General features: G+C 38.0%; 1 protein-coding gene across 1 annotated transcript in view; it reads left to right on the forward strand.

The window, feature by feature from the left end:
• The first annotated feature begins 720 nt into the window (after positions 1 to 720).
• The window catches only part of EPS8 (EGFR pathway substrate 8, signaling adaptor), a 156,169-nt gene continuing 144,526 nt past the window's right edge, over positions 721 to 12,363 (forward strand). The window contains exon 1 of the mRNA XM_012775830.2: positions 721 to 1,015. The gene's annotated coding sequence lies outside the window, so the exon portion shown is untranslated. The remainder of the gene's footprint in view (positions 1,016 to 12,363) is intronic.

The raw sequence follows: 12,363 nt of genomic DNA on the forward strand, positions 1-12,363 counted from the left end.
TAGTGGTTCTGGGAGCTACTCAAGGAGGAGACTGGGAGTGTTGGTTAAGGTAAGAGAGGCACCAAGTGAAAGAAGCCTCCACTACCTCAAACCATGCAAGGCTTTTGGCAAGGGAAAAATGGGATGGATCCCAGGCAGCCGTGCGAGGCGGGTCTGGGCTTGCTGGCTGGAGCCAAGGGCCGGCGGCGTGGAGACTCCCAGAGACCCACAGGAAGCCCTTGGATACCACCAGTTTACCTCATGGGTCGGGGAGACAAATAGGGGAAAGCCACAAAAGGGGGAAAATAGGTCGGAGGGTCACAGAAGGGACGGAGGCTGAGGTCTGAGGCGCGGCAGGTTTACCGCCCTAGGACAGTAGCCGCGAGCTGTGCGCCGGGCCGGGCCGGGCGTGGCAGCCGAGCGCTCCCTCCGCCCGGGGCGGCAGCAGCCCTGTCGGGGGCGCGCCTCTCCACGCGCTCAGTCCCCTTCCCGCGCCTTCCGGCTGCCAGTCCGTCCTGCCAGGGCACTTCTGGAAACCCGTCAGCAGCTCCGAACCCCGGTCCGACTTTGATCGCGGCCTTGATAACTTGGCGCCGCGCCCGGCCTCCCATCCTCCGGCCCCTCTCCCGCCCACCCGTCCTCCCGGGCCGCGTCGCCTCGCCCGCAGCGCCGGAGTCCGCCGGAGCCTCCGCGGCTCGGCTGCCGGCAAGACCCGGAGAGCGGAGTCCGCTCCCGGCCGCGCGGCGCGGGCACTGGGCATGCGCGGCGCGCGGCTGGCGTTGGCCGCGAGCGGGCAGGCGGGCGGCTCCAGACTTCACAGGCGGCGGCGAGCGAGGCGGTCTCGCCCGGCGCGAGGCGGGCGCTGTGCTCGCCCCGGAGATCGCTTCTCCTCAGCTGGGAGCCGGTGGCGGCTGTACGGCTCGCGGAGGATCCGGAGGGCGCGGTTCTGACGCGCGGCTGTCTCCCGGCCGCCTCACACGTCCCCGGGGCTGTCGGCGCCTCGGGGGAAAGCCGCGGCCCCGAGGGCGGGTCCGAGGTAAGAGCCCCTCGGTGAAAGGCGCCCGTCGGGGGGTCTGGCGGCTTTGACTCCCCCTTTATTTTAAAAACCCGCCTTTGTGTGCTTGGACCGGAGCGGTGCCAGGCGCCGCGTCCGCCTTCCTTCACTTTGACTGCTTTCAACTGGTGTTGGCGGCCAGGTGAGCGAGCGCGCCGCTGCCCGAGCCGTCCGCGCGCCTGGCCCGGGCGAGCCGCGGGGCCGGTGCCGACCCGGCCCGCCGCGCCCGGGGCTCCGGGGAGATGCACCGGGTCCCCGTGTCGTTCCTGGTGACCTGAGCTGCCGCAGGTACACCTGCGCTGGTCTGGTCCGTGGGGCGACTGCAGCCCGAGGATCCGGATCACGGGGCTTATTATCTCACACTTGGGGATTTGAGGGCTGCTAGCCCTACCCCTCAAATGGGGTGGGGGGTTCTTTGCAAAATGACCCTTTAGGGGCACGGTCCCATCATCATCGTAGGACCCCCCCCCCAACTCAAATGAAGATACAGCTCATTGTTTTTGAATAGTTGTCAATCTCTCTAATCGCTGTTGACTTTCCTTTCTTAGCTTGCTCCACTTTACGCACCGTTTGACTTTTGGGGAGACGGCCTTTCTCCTGTCGTCAGTGTTTTTTGAGTGGGGTGCCCCATTCGTGTAGACCCTCGGATGCTCTCTTAGTCTTTTTACTTGCCTTTCGAGAACTACCTGTGTGCAGAGTCTTCGCTCCGATTGTTCTCGTGCAGTGTCAAATCCTCCTTTTCCTGTAGTACTCGTAGTACTGTCGGAGTCTCGCTGGGGGCAGGACGCGGTGGTATTAGGGTTTGAAATCCGCAGACAGCTAGAGCGGCAAAGCATTAGCAACTGGCATCCTCCATTACAAAATACGTTTCAGGGAAATGTGTTATTGCTTCTATTTTGAAGATTTCAGTTCTGCCCTGAGATAATAAGGGGACATAGGTAAAACGGCTAATAGGATGAGTTCAGATAAGACTTGGCTTCAGATGTGTATGAATAATTTGATTTTTGGCTTTGACATTTTTGGAAGATAGTAGAGGTAGGATTCCGGAAAGACTTCTTTGTATTTTTTTTTTTTTTTAAACCTCAAAGTAACTGTTGTGTATTGCTTCTAGTTTATTTTCATTGAAAAGATACCATTCTTCTAAGCTTCTTGGGTTCTGCAAAGTGTGTGCTAATAATGCAGATCATGTGGTAGAGAAATTAAAGTCAATGTCTTTCTCTGTCACCTAGTATAGGTTTTTTTATTTGAGATTGGAGTTTTCTGGACATACTGCTGTAGTTCTTAAGTTGCTGGTGTGGAAAATTTTTGGTCATGGGTTCATATTTAAAATTTGAAAGTTAAAATTGTTTACAAACTTGACACATAAAGGGTAGAGTGGAATGTATCATAAACATAATAGTATTTATAGAATGCCTTTTGTGCAGAATACACAAATTAAGACTTTGTAAGATTCCACAAGTCATTCACTTCACAGCAGGAAAAAATAAAGAATAGAACTTGCCTTTAATTCCATTATTCTGAGATAACCACTGTTCACAATATTTTGTGCATTCTCCTTACAATTTTTTTCCACTTTTCAATGTCATTGAATATCATTATATAGTAAGTTCCAGGTCTTTATTAATAATGAGGAATACTTTAAGTTAAATTGTACTTAGGGTGATGTTTCTTTTTTTCATATCAGGAACCTAATATCTAATTTTGAACACTTTGAGATCAAATGTAAAGATTTTATTTTGTTTTTATTTCTAGCCTTTTCCTGCTTTCAAGTTTTTATCTACACTGATTCTTTTCAGATATATCAATCCTTTTTACTGCCAAGACATAGGCTTGCTACTCTTTGCTTCATTGCTTTTGTTACATTTCAAATCCCAGTCCTTTTCTTACGGTACTACACACCCTTTTCCCCACAGCTGCTGATGCTTTCCCCTGATTCTCCTCTTTATCTATTTTAATTCTGTAGCAGCTTAGTTGAACCATGATTTGTATAAGAAAACATGGTATCCAGAATAGGAGATGATAGTTTTTTAAAAAGTTCTCTCTTTAGATGCTTGAAGTTCTATTGGATGAGTATTTTAGCAATTTGATTTATATACAATTTAGTTTAGCTTTTCTGAGTTGTATTAAACGTATTTGGTAGTGATTTGGATCATCACGAAACAACATAAGTTAACTTTTAGACATTGTAGAGGTATGTAGGTGGAAAAAGTGGAACTTAAAGTACTCTGCCTATAGTACATCCCTGATGGGAATTATTGTATGAAATTGTTTGCAGCTGTTAGTGATTGAAAATATTTTCTTAAGAAAAATTCTGTCATGGAATAGTTACAAACATTTTAAGTTGAATAAATGCAGGGAAATGTGAGGATCTTCACTACTTTACTACAATCTCTTCAGTGTTTTCTAGATACATTCCTAGATGGAATTTTAAAAAGTAGACTCCACAGAATAGTTTTAGATTTGCTGAAAAAGTGCAGAAAAAGTACAATGACTTTCCGTATACCCCCATGGTCCCTCCTTATTAACATATTAGTATTTGTTAACAATTAACGAACAGATATTGGTATATTATTATGAAAGCTAATAGTTTAATAAGTTTATTTTGATTTCCTTAGTTATTATTTGATGTCCTTTTTCTGTTCCAGGATCTTACTACTCAGGGTACCACATTACATTTAGTTATCTTGTCTCCTTAGGTTCCTTTTGTCTATGACAGCTCATTAGACTTTCCTTGTTTTTGATGATGTTAACAATTTTGAGTGGTATTGATCAGGTATTTTGTAGAATGGTCTGCCATTGGAATTTGTCTAATTTTGTTTTTTAGTGGTTAGACTGTGATTATAGGTTTTTGATAGGAAGATCACAGAGGTAAGGTGCCATTTTCATCGCATCATTATCAGGTGTGTCAACGTGATTTATCACTGTTGATACTCATCTTCATCACCTAGCAGAAGTAGTGTTTATCAGGTTTTTTTCACCCGTCTTCCTCCTTTCCCTGTTGTACTCTTAGAAGGAATTAATTTATTTACTCAATAATTTACTTATTTTTATCTGGACTTGTGGATATATATTTTATACTTTGGGTCATAATCCAGTGTTACTTAATTTTGTTCTTCAAATTGTTCCAGCTTGAATCTTGTGTCCTTTTGATATGCCACCATCAATGTGAGGGCTTTTTTTTTTTTTTTTTTTTGTAAGGGTTTCTTTACTTTCTGGCACTATATGATGCTCCAGGCTCATTTTATATATATCCTGTCTCAGTCATAGAATCAGCCTTTCTCCAAGAAATCTGGTTCTGTTTCTTGGCAAATTATATTAGAAACAAAGTTCTGGGCACTAGGTGTGCTTGTTGTTACTGGGATGTTATTGTTTCTAGGCTCTCTCATATGACAAAGTGGGAAGTACACGTGTATACAAACCCATGTATATGAACATATTGATTCATATTTATATGTGTGTATGCATATTTCTGTGTAACCATGTATATCCCTATTGAGCTAAATATGAATTCATACTGATGTCTCTAACCCTGATTCATTACCATATGTATTGTTCTACCTTTCTCTCCTTGTTTATCTATAAACTCAAGCCAACACTGAGAAGAAACCTGGCTCCCACTATCTGCCATACATTTGCTTAATTATTCATTTCCACTATACATGTATAGCGGTTTTGGAATTGTTAACTTATACTCCATGGGAAACAACTTTATCATCTAGAGTACAGTGCTTATGTGCAGTTCCTTTTGCTTTTAGTTTCATAGTCTCATTTCTAAAGTTAGCTAGCTAAGCACTTTTCCTCCTATCTTTATTATTGAGATTGTCATACACATTTATAATATAGTTATATTCTTTTGTTACAAACTGCATTCCATCTTGGGATCTCTTGATCATCTAAATGATTTTCTTTTATTTGCATACATTACAGTTCATTATTTGTCCTGTGAAGTTCTATGGGTTTTGACAAATACCTAATTTGATGTGTCTATCATCACAGTATCACAGTGTCATGCATAATAATTTCAACACATTAAAGATCCTCTGTGCTTCACCTATCGCCTCCTACAGCCCTTCTCCCTGACAACCACTAAGCTTTTTACTGTCTTTATAGTTTTCCCTTCCCCAGATGACAAATAATTAGAATCATACAGCCTTGCCAGACTGCTTTCACTTACCAATATGTACTTAAATTTCACCTATGTCTTCTTGTGGTTTAAAAAAACAAGTCAGACTGGGAGAAAGTATCTGCAAAACACTTGTTTTTTTATTAACAGTGTCTTTGTCAGAGCAGATGCCAACTTTTCAATTTCATGAATAGGCTTTTGGTGTTGAATTTGAAAACTTGTCACCAAGGCCACCTAGATTTTATACTTTTTTTTTCTTTTCTAGAGTTTTGTCGTTTTGTATTTTACATTTAGGTCTGTGATCAATTTTGAGTTAATTTTTGTAAAAGGTATAAGGTCTGTGTCTAGGTAAACTTTTTTGCATATAGATTCCCAGTTGTACCAGCACAAGTAAATATGATTTTTAAATTAATACATTATATAAATTAGGTTTAGAATAGAAAGGAAAATGTTTTGGTTTTTTTTTTTTTTTTTGCATGTTCTGCAAATTTGCTTAATAGAAGCAGTTGAGAAATGACTTGGAAACTAAGATATAATACAGCATACATTGTGTACTGAGATTGGTTCCTAGATATTGTATGTAATTCAATTCCTTCTTCCTTACCAACTCAGAGATTCTTTGTGAAAATGGAATTGTGAGTACAGAGTGACATCTGTCAGTTCTTTTAGATCTTACCATAGGAAATAATTGATAACATTTGATTTGCCACAAAAAGGATTTGAGATAAGGAATTTGCAGGGTGTATGTTGGAAAGAGGTAGATGACATATGTACCACCTAGAAACTCGGGACCTAACTATATGGTCTTGAATCTTATCTTATGCCACTATTCTTGCCACAGGTGGCTTTTTCAAGCACAGTTGACCCTCAAACAACTCAGGGTTTAGGAGTGTAGACCCCTGCACAGCTGAAAATCCATGTATAACTTTTGACTCCCCCCAAAACTTAACTATAAAGCCTGCTGTTTACTGGAAGCCTTACTGATGACACAGTCAGTTAACACATATTTGATATGTTACAGGTATTATACACTGTATTCTTACAACAAAGTAAGCAAGAGAAAAAAAACATTAAGAAAATCATAAGAGAAAATACATTTACAGTACTGTACTGTATTTATTGATATGGTAGTTTATATTGTCTGTTTACAAGACGAATCATCTGTCTGAAATGATGGGCAACTGCAGCTGTATACCTCAATCTATGGTACATATTAAGAAATTAAACTTTCTTGGAAGTGTCATGACTTTTCTCTGCTTCTTGGGAGCTCTTCTAGTATCACTAGTGGCACTTTATATGGGTCCTATGGTGTTATTTAAGGTTTACATTGTTGCATGATGAAGTATGTGAGAACTGTGAGAGATCACTTTTTACTATGATACACAATTTACTGGAGAGATGAACTGCTCATGTGGAGATGATTATTATCACACAGTGTTTTAAGCAGATAACTCGCAACACTTGAGCTCACCACAGTAGCAGTAGGAGGTGGCTATGGAATTATCACAGTAGTACAGTATGTACTATGGTTAATTTTATGAAGTTATGATTTAATATTGTATTTTTATGTTTGCTTACATTTCTCTTGACTGCAAATGGTGTCATTTAGGGTCTGTAAATGTGTGCATAAGTTTTGATAAATTTTAACTTTTTATGATAGATTTATATATATTTTATGGTGGTAAATGATGAAATAGACTAGTATATACATGTATTTTACGCATTCATGACATACCTAACTTTTTCTTGATTTTCTTTTTTGGTTATCCAGGCTATGCAGTTTGGGAGTTTTTTTCAAATTGTCATAAATCTCTAAAAATTTTTTCCCAGATGTTTATTGAAACAAATTCATGTGTAAGTGGACCTGCATAGTTCAAACCTGTGTTATTAAAGAGTCACCTGTACCTCTCTTTCAGTAAACATTTTGTATTATTGATATTGGGCTCTGCTATAGACTGAATATTTGTACCATTCAAATCCATGTTGAGATTTAATTTCTAATGTGGCAGAATTGAGAGATGGGGCCCTTAAGAGGTGTTTGGGTCGTGAGGGTTTTGCCCTCATGAATGACTTAGTCTATTCATGAATTAATGGGTTAATGGATTAATGGTTATGGGAATGGAGCTGGTGACTTTGTAAGAAGAGGAAAAGACTTGAGTGAGCACGTGAACTGTGTGATACCCTGCACTGCCTTGTGACTATTGGAGAGTTCCCACCAGAAAGAAAGGTCTAAGGAGATGTGTCCCTTTAACTGTGGATTTCTCAGCCTCCATAAACTGTAAGAAATAAATTCCTTTTCTTTATAAATTACCAGGTTTCAGGTATTCTGTTATAAGCAACTTCTGTTAGAATAAGACAGAGTTAGAAGTATTTATATTGTTACATTAAAGTTAGAACCAGGTAAGTTAGAACCAGAATCTTCTTCACGAAGCAGGTAGAGAGGCTGACATAATAATAGTACCTTTGGTGTGGCAGGTGTTAAATACATTATCTCCTTTAACTCTTACAAAAGCTCTTTAAGGTAGGTCTCTTTATCTCCGCATTACAAATAAGGAATAGACTAAGAAGGATAAAGCATCTTGTCTATGATCAGCTGGGGAGAAAGGAACAGAGTTGAGATGGGAACCCCAATCTGACTCAAATCAGTGCTCTTTCCACTTGGCTATGCTGCTACTTACAAAAGAAAAAGTACAAGGATAGTATCAGGGTGTCCTTGATTTTATTCTTTAAACAATCCTATGTATTACTTAATGATGACAGAACTAAGCAAGAATGGCTCAAAAGATTGTGTATTTAAGTTCTATGAAGATTCTTTGTTGTTTTGTTTTGTTTGAGACAGTCTCACTATGTTGCCTTGAGTAGAGTGCCATGGTGTCAGCATAGCTCACAGCAACCTCAAACTTCTGGGCTCAAGCAATCCTCCTGCCTCAACCTTCTCAATAGCTGGGACAGCAGGCGCACACCCTGACACCCTGCTAATTTTTCTATTTTTAGCAGAAACGGGGTCTCACTCTTGCTCAGGCTGGCCTTGCACCCCTGAGTTCAATCAATCCTCCTGCCTCTGCCTCCCACAGTGCTAGGATTACAGGCGTGAGCCACGGAGCCTGGCCCTGTGAAGATTCTTTTAGTATTTTTTTCTGTTGACTGTTGTTTGTACATTCCACTGACCAGAGGTGTATGATGTTGGAACATGTTTATAAAGAATGAGGTTCTTTTAAAGAGAGGAAATTGTGGGGGATTAGAAAAAATAAAACAAGTAATGGCACCATTAACTGGTTTTTTATTCCTTTTGCCAGCTGAATTTTAAGTTTCTTGAGGGCAAAAGAACTGAGTCTCAATTATCTTTAAATCCCTTATAGTATTTAACGCATTAACTGCCATGTGAGTTTATTTAACTAGGCTAGTTTTGAACCTGGGGCCTACATTTGGTTTGTGGAAATCTTACATGTTGATATTCTTATTGTTACAGTTAATAGTGACAATTTAATTGCATATAACTCAAGCATAGAAAACAATAAAAATAACAATTTTTCCATTAAATTAGAAAGGTTAGTTTTGTTTTCAAAGTTTTTATTTTATTTTTGTAATAAAACACCGTGGCCCCAAGGAAAAATTTTTTTTTCCTAGTGTGGCAGTCAATATGCTAAGCACAGTACATCATATATGATACAGAGTCAACAAAATGTTTGTTGAATGAAATTGCACTTACAATTTTTACAAAATAAATATTTAAAAGGAGATGAGTTTTTCCTCAGGGAGTTGAACATTATTATATTTCATTTGTTTATTAATTCATCATTTATTGAGCATTTGTTGAGTGTCTGTTCTGTGCCAGACACTGGGAATACACAGATCAATAAGACAAGATCTCTGCTTCTGTCGTCAGGAGACCCAGAGAATGGAGGGAGTCAGACAACCATTCGAGTATAGTGTTGAGCTAAAGGGAGTATGTATTAAAAAACAAACAGTGGACTTTGGAATCAGAGAGACCTTATCTGCCTTATTATTCTTATCTAAGAAGTGGAAACGATAATTGTAGCTAATTGACGCAGTTGTTGCGGGGGAGGTTAAATGGAAAAAAAAAGTTATATCCATTTATATCCCAGCACATAGGAGAAAGGGGAGGCTCATTTTTGCCAAGAGAGTTAGAAAGGTCTTTATTGGGGGAGGTGATGTTTGAGTTTGTTTGATGAATTTTTGTGGCCAAACAACAAACAAGAATGAGGTGGGACTGTAGGGCATTCCAGGCAGAAAGATGAATATGTTTGACATGAGCAGAATGGATTGGCATGAAGGGAGTGGTGGGAAGTTCTGCACATTCTCGCATATAGCATTATTAGAACTGAATAACCAGTTATTTTTCATTTTTATAAGTAACAATACAATAGAGTATTCATTACATTATGGTGGGAGACAATAAAGATACCAAACCTGTTTAAGAATTGCATGAATCTTATAATCATATGGTTTTCTAAATCTAACCTTTTATGTAGTAGATCAATTCTTGTGTTCTTTTTCAGTTGTGTAATACTCAAGTGATCAAATGGGACTTAAGAAAGAGAATGTGCATGTTTTTGAGTGAAATTTGAGGTCCTATCTAAAACTATTCTATGTTTGGTAACATAGCAACATATGAATAATATGCTATGAAGGAAGGCAGGATCTAGTCTTGTTTGAGCCTATATCTAGAATCCTAAGCCATAAACCGTTTCTGAACAGAACCTGAAACATAGTACTTCAGAATGTGCTAATAATTTGTTTAATGAATTATGTGCATGATAAGAGGTCAGAGTTCTACAGGTTAAAAATTGTTTTTAATATAAGGGGAGAAGAAAAAGGGAAAGGAAAAATAGTGAGAAAAAAAGATTGATAGAACAGAGATTCGTACTTAAAGGGAGGGTCTTATTGAAGTCTCTTATTGAAGGCTATTGAATTTCATTTTATTTAGGCAATCTTTTTTTTTTTTTAAGCACCATTAAAGTATTACCTGAGTGATTCCTTAGTCTAGAAATATATATATATTATTGGGACTTTTTTGGCTCAGTGCAACAATAGACTGTTTTAAGTGTCTGAAATATGTTTGTGATCATTAAACATCCTGTAATTTTTTCTTGTTGATTCTGATATTTGTTTTATAATATTGTAATTATTTATAATATTTTTCATTAGAAAACGTTTTTAAAAAGTACAAGTGGCAAAACAGCTGAAAAAAAATGTTTGCAATCCATCCTGGGAATACATTGAATACAATGTATCTAATTTTCTACAATTTTGGCATTTGAGGTTAATGATAATTTTAGACTTGAATACACAGTAAGATTAATTTAAGTGCCCTGACTTTCAAAACTTAAAGAAAGATATACTGGTGATGATAGAGAAGATACATTTCGCTGCTTAGCTAGTGAAAGTCTGTCACGTTTTAAAATCTTGCTTTGTTTTCTTTTGGGGGAGCCTAGATTTCTGGAAATTCATTTTGTGAATAACTTGGTAAATTGAGGACTTGTTTTCTGTCAGGGCATGGAAACTCTGCATTTGATTGTTTCTTTTATATATAGAAGAAATTAGAACATTATAGTAGATTTAACCCCCCTATATCTCCCATAAAAAGCATGCACAGCTTGTTTGTGTTTATATGCATATGTAAGTAATCTCCAATTTCTCTTTCCAATGTGTTTTCAAAACTTTAACTATTTTATGACAAACTATATATATTTGGAAGTTTAAAAATATTACTCTTTAACCTAGGAATGTTGATTTCGAAAGCTTTATATTAAGTTGTTTTTATTATTTTGGTGTGTTTATGTTATCAGTACCTGTGTTGTATAGTCTGTTTACACTACTGTGTATTACAGACTACAGTGTTATATATTTTTTTACATCTCAAGATCCTTTTAGTTAAGAGAGGACATTAATTTTTTTGGTAGTTCTTTTATTTAGCTCTTTTGTGGGGCCTTGTTAGATTCTGAATAATTTAAAAGCAATGGAATCCTTTCTGTGATAAAAATCTGGTCATTGGGCCAATACTTGTAGCATTATTCACATGATACTCATGCATGTAAAGGTGTGGGATTAATGTGTATGACTGAAGAATGTGTTAAAGTGTTTCTAATCATTGAGGAAAATAGCCTTCTAAAGATTTTAATATGCATTAATTCCTCTATTTGCTTAAAGTATTACTTCTGTTTTTAAATGAATAGTGTTCAGCCAAGTCTGAACAATAATGTGTAAAGAATAATAGGAAAAGTTATAACTTTATTTAAATTTTGGAATAACCAGGTCTATATTTTTTGTAAATTAATGTATTTGCTATCTTTGTAGAATTATATAATAAACTGTTTAAAACATTGTATTTATTTTCATATTATTTTAATTTTTCATGTTTCTTTCCCAAACTATTGAAACAAAGAATTTCAGCATCAGTTAGTACAATATCCATGCACTTTGACTGCATTTCACATTTTTCAACTTTAAGGTTTGCTACTTTCCATAATCTTGTGAAGAAATAGTCCTGTACAAATCTTGAAGCAGATAAATGACCATGTAGGCTTTCTCTCCTCCTAGTTTTTCCCTCTCCTCTAGCATGTGCCTGGCAGCTTTTTTTAATCCTCAGACGACTTCAGTTGAAAAGTATATTTTTCATAACTTTGATATCTTTCCAATGACTATTCTAACTCTCACTGCCTGTGAGATCTCAGTCTTGGAGAGGGAAGTCTGAATAAAGGAGACATTCATAGTGGTTATGACAGTAAAGGTTAAGTTTAGGCTGCTAGAGTGTTTGAAACAAGGAAGGGATTGAAGCCCTCATCACCTTCACCTTTATTTGCGTAGTAAGAATATTATTTTGGAAATATAATTTATAAAATCTAATTATGAAGAGAGTAAAATCTTGTCTAGAGTAAATAGGTTAACAATGCTTAACTTTAACTGGAATGTGTCTTAACACCATTCAGTTTTTATACTGCTTAGAAAGATCCACCATGGTTTTGTTCACGTGTTAGAATATATGCTTCTTATTTTTTTGATGTTTTGTAGGAACTCTTTGTTACTGCATGGAATTTTAGAACTTGAATTAAAATATAACTCAAGTTATATAATATAAAAATTCACATAATAAAAAATTATTTTATATAGAAACTTCATGGCATTGTATCTTTAAACAGGTGTAAACGTGTCTTCATCTTATCTCAAAGATCTCACCCCTCTATCT

Source organism: Microcebus murinus, chromosome 10 (genome assembly GCF_040939455.1).
Source record: "Microcebus murinus isolate Inina chromosome 10, M.murinus_Inina_mat1.0, whole genome shotgun sequence".
In the NCBI taxonomy this organism is placed as follows: Eukaryota; Metazoa; Chordata; class Mammalia; order Primates; family Cheirogaleidae; genus Microcebus; species Microcebus murinus.